The following is an 8,639-nucleotide window of genomic DNA, read 5'->3' on the forward strand; positions in this document are numbered from 1 at the left end:
AAGCCACAGAATAGTGTAAAAGTATGTGCATGCAATTTTTGAAAGTCGAATGAATTATTATATAATAGTAAAATATACACAACTTTCTAAACAGAGAAAAAATGGAGATCTCTAAAATAATATAAATGAAAGCAAAGACAAGAATGAATATAGATATTGTAAAATAAGATTAAAGAAATTAAAAGCAATCCATGGTATTAGAATTAGATAAAAGCTCAAATTAATAAAAATTATATCTCAAACTGTTAAATATAAATAATTAATGAATTCAAAATAAAAATGTTAATTTTTCAGTCCAAGATAATAAAAATAATTTAAGAGTCTAATGGCTTCTTTGATTATGAGGCTTGTAGATAGAGTTGTGTCTTATACATATTTCCACCCTAGAAAGTGTTTTTATTAGTGTGCATGTAATAATGATACAATTCAGTTGAATAGTGCTTATGAGTCTATAAAGTGCAATAGGACATTATCCTTTTCAGATATCCTGAATAGAAGGAAGACAGCATTCTAATTCTCACAGATGTAGAAAAACTAAAACTAAAACTTACTTGATTGCCAGATTCAAAAATCAAAATTTAAGTCAATTTCTATCTCCTCTACTTTTACTGAATCTATAAGATTGATTTAAACGAAATTATTTGTACATTTAATCACTCTCTGAGTTTCACTACTTTTTAAATATTGAGAGCATTTATTCAAAGATTTTTGACACATGTCTAATAGTATAATTTACTTTAATAATCTTAATGTGAGTTACAACTTAGTCACAGTGTTTGTGATTGACAATGATTATAAATTGGGTCTTCAATAAAATAATTCGTTTTTTTTTTTAGTTTTTAGAAAGTTATATTTTTAATGTGAACCAAGGTGGAATCAAGTAGAATAGATTTTCTTTTTATGTGTTGCACCACATATGGTAGAAGTTAATTTTAGGTGTAACAGTATATATATATATATAAACAATATTTTAATTCTCCTACCATTTGGCTGAACTTCTGACTTTTTCATTTCACGAGAAGTATGGGACATTAGTTAACCCAAAACAACTTGCCAACAGACATACTGCTTACATAAAATAAAAATATATAGCTTCCAACATGATCTATGAACTTAATAACTTCCAAACTTAAAAGTTTTATTCCAGTGGCTCTGCATGATTTCAAAGTCATTATCTATTTTTTCTAATAGGAAATCTGCTGCATTACTTTTAATGTTATAATCTGCTTCTTTCATTTTAAAAGTGTACTTTAAAATATAATAAACATAATATCAAGAAATGTTAATATTATAAACATACTATCTAAACTATACTAACAAAAAAACAAGGAAATACAGTAGCAAGCTACAAATAAAATTACCTATTTTATTTTTCCTGATAAGATTTTTGACTATTTTAGTATTAAAAATGTTAAGATAAAGAATGAACTGCAGTGCTCGCTTCGGCAGCACATATACTAAAATTGGAACGATACAGAGAAGATTAGCATGGCCCCTGTGCAAGGAGGATGACATGCAAATTCGTGAAGCATTCCATATTTAAAAAAAAAAAAGAATGAACTGCATAAATTATTTTTTGATTTAAAATGCTCTTAACATTTGAATTTCAAACAGCAGTAGAAAATAAGAAATTACAATTATAATGTTATTCAATGTAATTATATTTTATTTGTTCTAAATATAATTATACTCAAATCCATATAATTTTTGTCACAACACAGTGGTTTTGATTTTGTGAAATTTATTAGCTAATTTCCAAACTGTTCATATATGTACATGTATATATACTGGTATATGTATATATATGTATATACATTTGAGTTGAGAATACTAAAATAAGAATTTAGAGATTAGACATTTAGTTCAAAATTAGTCTTCATATTGCCATATCGTATAAAAAACTTAATTTGCTTACTTGTTTGTTTGTTTGTTTGTTTTGGGGGTGGTTCTGGAAATTGAACTCAAGTTTTCATGCAAGCAAGGAAAATGCTCTTCAGCTGAGTCAATTATTTACCTTTTGTGTAGAACTCTTAATTTAAAATTATAGAAAAATTCTATCCATTCCCATCTTGTTCAGAGTTTTTTTTTATTATGCATGGGTATTGAATGTTCTGCATTGATTGATTTATGTAATTAAACCATATTGTAGGAATGAAACCTACATGGTCATGGTGTATGATTTGGATGAAGCACTGGATTCTATTTGCTAGGATTTTGTTGAGGATCTTCGTATCTGTTTTCATTAGGAATATTGGTCTGTAGTAGGTTTCATTCTTACAATATGGTTTAATATATGTAAATCAATCAACATAATTATTCTAATTAACAAAAGTCAAAATAAAAACCATATGATTATAATAAAAACATAATATACCATATCAACAAAAGAAAAAATTAACCATAAGATTATATCAATCGATATAGAAAAAGCATTTGATAATGTTCAACACCCATTCATGATAAAAACTCTCAACAAGATGGGAGTGGCTAGAACTTTTCTCAATATAGTCAAGGCCATCTACCGCAAGCCAATGACAAATATTATTATTAATGGAGATAAACTAATAGCCTTTCCTCTAATATCTGTCACAAGACAAGGCTGCTCCCTCTCACCACTCCTATTCAAAATAGTACTGGAAGTACTTGCCATAACAATTAGGCAAGAAAAATATATCAAGGTCATCCAAATAGGAAAGGAAGTAGTCAAGCTCTCACTGTTTGCAGATGACATGATACTATATTCAGAAAACACTAAAGACTATCAAAAATAATCCAAAAACAATAGATTATTATAAAAAAGTGGCAGACTACACAATTAAAACACAAAAATCAATGGCCTTCTTATACACAAATAATGATAGAGAAGAAATGGACATTACAAAAACAATACCATTCACATTACTGCCATATAAAGTCAAAGACCTTGAAGTCAACTTAACTAAATAGGTGAAGGAACTAGACAATAAAACTACAAAACACTTTTATTTCAAGAAATAAGAGGATAACAGAAAATGAAGACACATACCCCATTCATTTAACGATTAACATTGTTAAAATGGCAAAGCATTGTAGAGATTTGATGCAATCCCTCTAAGGAGACTCATGCCATTCTTCAAAGAAGTGGATCAAACACTTCTGAAATTCATTTGGAACAATAAACACCCATATATAATTAAGGCAACCCCTATAAAAAAGAAAATGGGAGGCATTACTTTCCTCAACTTTAAATTGTACTACAGAGCAAAGTCATTAAAACAGCATGGTAGAGGTTGGAGTGGTGGCGCAAGTGGTAAGGCATCTGCCATGCCGAGCTAGCCTAAGAAGTACAGCTGTTTTGATTCCCTGAACTCCCATATGGACCCCCCAAGCCAGGAGTGATTTCTGAGCACATAGCCAGGAGTAACCCCTGAGTGTCACCAGGTGTAGCCCAAAAACCAAAGCCAACAAACAAATAACAGCATGGTATTGGAATAAGGACAGAACCTCAAATAAATAGTATAGAATTGAGTATTCAAAGAATGTTCTCCAAACTGACGATCAATTAATTTTCAATAAATAGGCAAAAATCACAACGGAGCAAGAAAAAATTCTTCAACAAATTATGTTGGGACAATTGGTCAGCCACATGTAAAATAGGGGGAAATCAGACTTCCATCTAACACTAAGCACAAAGATCAAATCCAAATAGATGAAAGACCTCGAAATGGGACCCTGAAAAATAAGGTATATTGACGAACATGTAGCTAAAATACTCCATGACATTGAGACTAAAGGCATCTTCAAAGAAGAAACAGCACACTCCAAACAAGTGGAGGCAGAGATAAACTGATGGAACTGTATTAAGCTGAGAAGCTTCTGTACCTCAAAGTAAATAGAGGCTAGGATACAAAAGCCACCCCAGAATGGGAGAAATTTCATCAATTACCTATCAAATAAGGGATAATATTTAAGATATACAAGACACTGACAGAACTTAACAAGAAATAAATATTTAACTCCATCAAAAAGTGGGAAGAAGAAATGAACAGACATTTTGTCAAAGAAGTACAAATAGCCAAAGAAACACTAAAAATGCTCCAAATCACTAATTATAAGGGAGATGCAAATCAAAACAACAATGAGGTATCATCTCATGTCACATAGACTGGCACATTTCACAAAGAACCAGAGCAATTAGTGCTGGCAGGAATGTGGAGAGAAAGGAACTCTCAATCACTGCTGGTGGAAACACTATGTATCCCAGCCTTATGGAAGACAATATGTGGATTCCTCCAAAAACTGAAAATTGAGCTCCCATATGATCCAGCTATACCACTCCTAGGAATATGCCCTAGGAACACAAAAATACTATACAAAAATCCCTTCCTCATACCTATATTCATTGCAGTGCTATTTACAATAGCCAGAATCTGGAAACAACTTAGATGCCTGACAACAGATGAGTGTCTAAAGAAATTATTGGACATTTATATATGTAACCATCAAAAAAAATGAAGTCATAAAATTTTCCTATACATGGATGGACACAGAAACTCTTATGCTGAGTAAAATAAGTCAAAGGGAGAGATAGACATAAGTCTCATTGATCTATGGGTTTGAAGAAAAATTAAAGACAATTTTGTAATAATACTCAGAAACAATAGAGATGAGGGCTGAAATGAAAGCTCAAGATATGAAGCTCATGATAAAGAGTAGTGAGTTTAGTTAGAGAAATAATTACACTAGCAACTATCATGACAGTAGTAATGATGAGAAAAATAAAATGCCTATCTCCAATACAGGCAAAGGGTGGAGAAAGAGGAAATTGGGGATATTGGTGATGGGAACTGCAGACATGTTTGTAGTTATGGTGCTTATATAAAGATATTAAATAAAAGTACTATTTGTTAAGTATTTGGCTATAATGCAAAAACAATTGCATCAAAAGATTTATTATATATGTAATATATAAAAATAATAAAATCGCTACTGTTAAGTTTGGGAGACTATATGGAATGCTGAGGATTGAACCCAGGTCCCTCTATGGTCATCCGCATGCAAGGCAAAACCCTATAGCTGAGTTAATGCTCTGGCCCTTGCATTTTTATTTTTTAAGGACTGTTCTGAGAACAAACATCACTTCAGACTAAACAGATAAGTATTCTAAAAAAGTCTTCACATACATTATCATAGACTTATGTTCTCTCTTTTCTACTTAAAAGGACAATAAATAAAAATCAAAAAAGGTTGTATAGGTAGGTCCTTTCAGAAACATCAAATATTTTACCCTCTCCTGGGGCACACCAATAAATAGTTTTATCAGTAGAGCATTTCATCAAGAATTTTTGTGAACTGTGAATATTTGAGGCTTCCTGCTGGGAGTTGGGTGCTCTGTCTGTTACAAAGAATGAACATTGCTCTTTCAGTAGCTTGTCAGCAGGAGCTAGAACAAAACACACACACACACACACACACACACACACACACACAACAAATTCTTCAGAGATAATTCACAGGAGGTTGAAATACACACTTTAGTAAAGTAGAGGTGCCAGAATATATAAACATCTACCAGAAGCACTATCACAACAAATGAAAGTGCGACTTTGTATTGGACAGCAGGGACGCATGGAAGTGATATCCACAAAGAAAGAACACAAATTGTCTACCTTTAATAAACCTATCATTTCCTGAATAGTAGTTTGAAAATATCTTCTTTTCTAGTCAATTGAATATATTTCTGTTGAGGTGGGGGAGTGGTGGTTTAATGCGGAGGGGGGGGTGTTTTTAAAGTAATCAAGTTGGTGGGAATAAGATATTTGAAAATCTGCAGCATATAAATGATTATGGCTAGTACATTTGGACAAAGGGGATAGGAAGAGGAATTAGAAAATAACTTCCAGATCTTTAGATTATGACAAATCACTTTTGGTAAATAAAATGATTATTTTAGTTCTACCTAATGTGGCCCTTTGAAACGTTATTCACCCCAAAGATTTTAATATAGACTTAAAAAATGGCAAACCCTTGTCCTACTTTTTTTACATCATGATATCTGGCAGTACATTCTAAATCAGCAAGGGATTTTATACGGCTCAGGTAATTATCATGCTTAAAAGAAAAGAATAGCAAAGTCAAAGGTGATCTTTTATCTAATGAGTAGAAATTTAGCATTTTTTGTAGCATGTGTGGCTTAGAATCAACCACAACAAATACAGAATGTACAGTTCATTTCTGTTTTTTAAAGTAATAGGTTCTTTATTTATACATTCATTTCGTACATATTATTGTGGATTTTGGTATTCTATGTTTTGCATGCCTCTAATATAAAAATCAAGTAAGAATGTCATTAAAATTTAAAAAAAGTATTATGAAACCTATCAACCACCTGACATTTAATTTAAATCAGACCTGCCATTCATTTTTAATAACATTTATGAATCTCTGAGGTAGAAGAAATCAATACACATTTTTAGAAAAACAAAATCAGCAGGAAGTCGAAGACCCTCAGCAATACTTTGATTTTCTTCTGAAAAAGCAGCAAAAGATGTGGTTTTGTTGTTTCTTTTATCTAAATGTTCCGGAATTCCTTTAGTCATGTAGCAGTGTGTTTTTAGAGAAACATTGCTACCAAAAAGCTAAAGCCTTCAAAGTGATTGTTTACTCTGATCCTTCCAAACAGTTTCCTTTCTCTCTATCTTTCTCTTTGTGCTTTCCATTACTTAAAAAGACAAAAGTGTATGAAAAATATGACTTCCTTTGTTTTTCCAAGACTAACAGACAACAAGAAAGTGCAATTTTGCAATATACAGAGAGCACTGAGAGCTGAGGAAAAGGGTAAAAAGTCAACCAAAATAAAGATTAAAATGATCATGAGGGAGAAAAAAGGGGGAAGGAGTTTCAAAATAGATTCTAACACATGAGAGAATCACAGGTCAGCAATTTTGTGATGGCAAATTTTATTTTAAATTACAATAAAGCTGAAATTAATGAATAGGGAAAGTAGGTTTATAGAGAAAATAAAGAGCTTTCTTGATTAAAGACTCTTAAAATTGATAATAGATTATTAGTATCAATTATCAGAAGGTAAGTATTTTGGAACACCACGAAGTTAATATACAAGAATAGAAAGGGCTGTAAAATATAGTGTTATTTTATTTGCCTATCATAATCATTTATAGCATATTTAGACCAAATTCCTATATGTAAGTATTATCCTTCTCCCACAAATCTCTAACACAAAACAACTTCTTTCAGCATTACTGATACCTCTGGTCTAACTTTTTTTTTTCTTATGGGAAATTTTACATTTTATGCGAGCTGTAATAGCATGCATGACTTCTACACAGAAAATATTAACCTATCTCACTTAAAAAATGAAACACCTGTTTTTAAATATTGCTATGTGTTTATATGCTAGCAATTGGGGTGATTGCATGGGAGAAGAGTTGTTCATTGAGACCAATTGCTCTGAGATGCTTGATTATGAGATATTTTAGAATTAATAAACTAGTTTTTAAACTCCTGAATTGACAACTTCTATACTTTTATTATTCTATTTTTAATTTCAAAAACTCCTACCTTCGTCCAATAGGCTTCTTATATTTTTAAGCACAAACCAATATACGTTCCCTGGAAATTCCTGACATGCTAATTTAGTTTCTCCTTTCAAACCTTCTGAAACAGTTTTCTATATTCATATTTTTATTTTGTGTAAACATAAGTTTCCACTGTGATTCTAAATATTTAAGTTCAAAAATATATTTTATTTTCCTACTTATGTTACACAAGATAATACAATATACCTAGTAACATATGTACCTAGTAACTATGAGAGTAAAACAAAACAAGATTATCTAATTAGTTTTTATTAAGACATTGTTCATTTGCAGTATGCATTTGTTTTGATAATCTTCATAATAACACTATTAGGTATTTTTATTACTACTTCTATGTCACAAATAAATGAACAGAGCCCTAATATGTGATATACTTTGTTTACAGTTACACTAGAAAATGGGTTACTAAATTTGAATGAAGTTAATTTAATTTTATATTTAATCACCATATAATTCTAAGATTCTAAGTAAATTAATTGGTAAGTATAAATTATTTATCAATAAATATTTGACCAACATAGTAAGAAAGTGACTAGGTATCACCATTTTGCTTTGTTTTGTTTTCTGAATTGTTTTGGGTTTTTTTGTTTGTTTGTTTGGCCACACCAGGCAGCAATCAGTGTTTACTCCTGTCTCTGTGCTCAGAAATCACTCCTGGCAGGTTCAAAGGACTATATGGGATGCCAAGAATTGAACCCAGGTCCATCCTGGGTTGGTGTGTGCAAGGTAAATACCCTACTGCTGTGCTCGCTTTCTCTGGCCCTAGGTATCACCATTTTTATAAAGTAGCAATTATCATGCAAACTATATAGTTTAATATAATTTTGTGGATGTAATAATAAAGGTATAATTATTATGCCTAGACACAAAATTCTAGTCATATTGAGAATGAAGTTTCTCTGTTATTTATAAAGGTTTTAAAGTTGATGATAAAATATAAAAGTATAGGACTGGAGCGGTGGCGTAGAGTGGTAAGGCATTTGCCTTGCCAGTACTAACCTAGGACAGACGATGATTTGATCTCCCAGAGTCCCATATGGA

The 8,639-nt window shown here is 31.3% G+C and overlaps 1 non-coding gene across 1 annotated transcript; it reads left to right on the forward strand.

The window, feature by feature from the left end:
* Window positions 1-1,433: 1,433 nt before the first annotated feature.
* On the forward strand, window positions 1,434-1,543 carry LOC126008508 (U6 spliceosomal RNA). The gene has a single exon (XR_007495835.1). It is a non-coding gene; the product is annotated as a U6 spliceosomal RNA (small nuclear RNA).
* The last annotated feature ends 7,096 nt before the right edge of the window (window positions 1,544-8,639 follow it).

The sequence above is a fragment of the Suncus etruscus genome, chromosome 4 (genome assembly GCF_024139225.1).
Source record: "Suncus etruscus isolate mSunEtr1 chromosome 4, mSunEtr1.pri.cur, whole genome shotgun sequence".
Taxonomy (NCBI): domain Eukaryota; kingdom Metazoa; phylum Chordata; class Mammalia; order Eulipotyphla; family Soricidae; genus Suncus; species Suncus etruscus.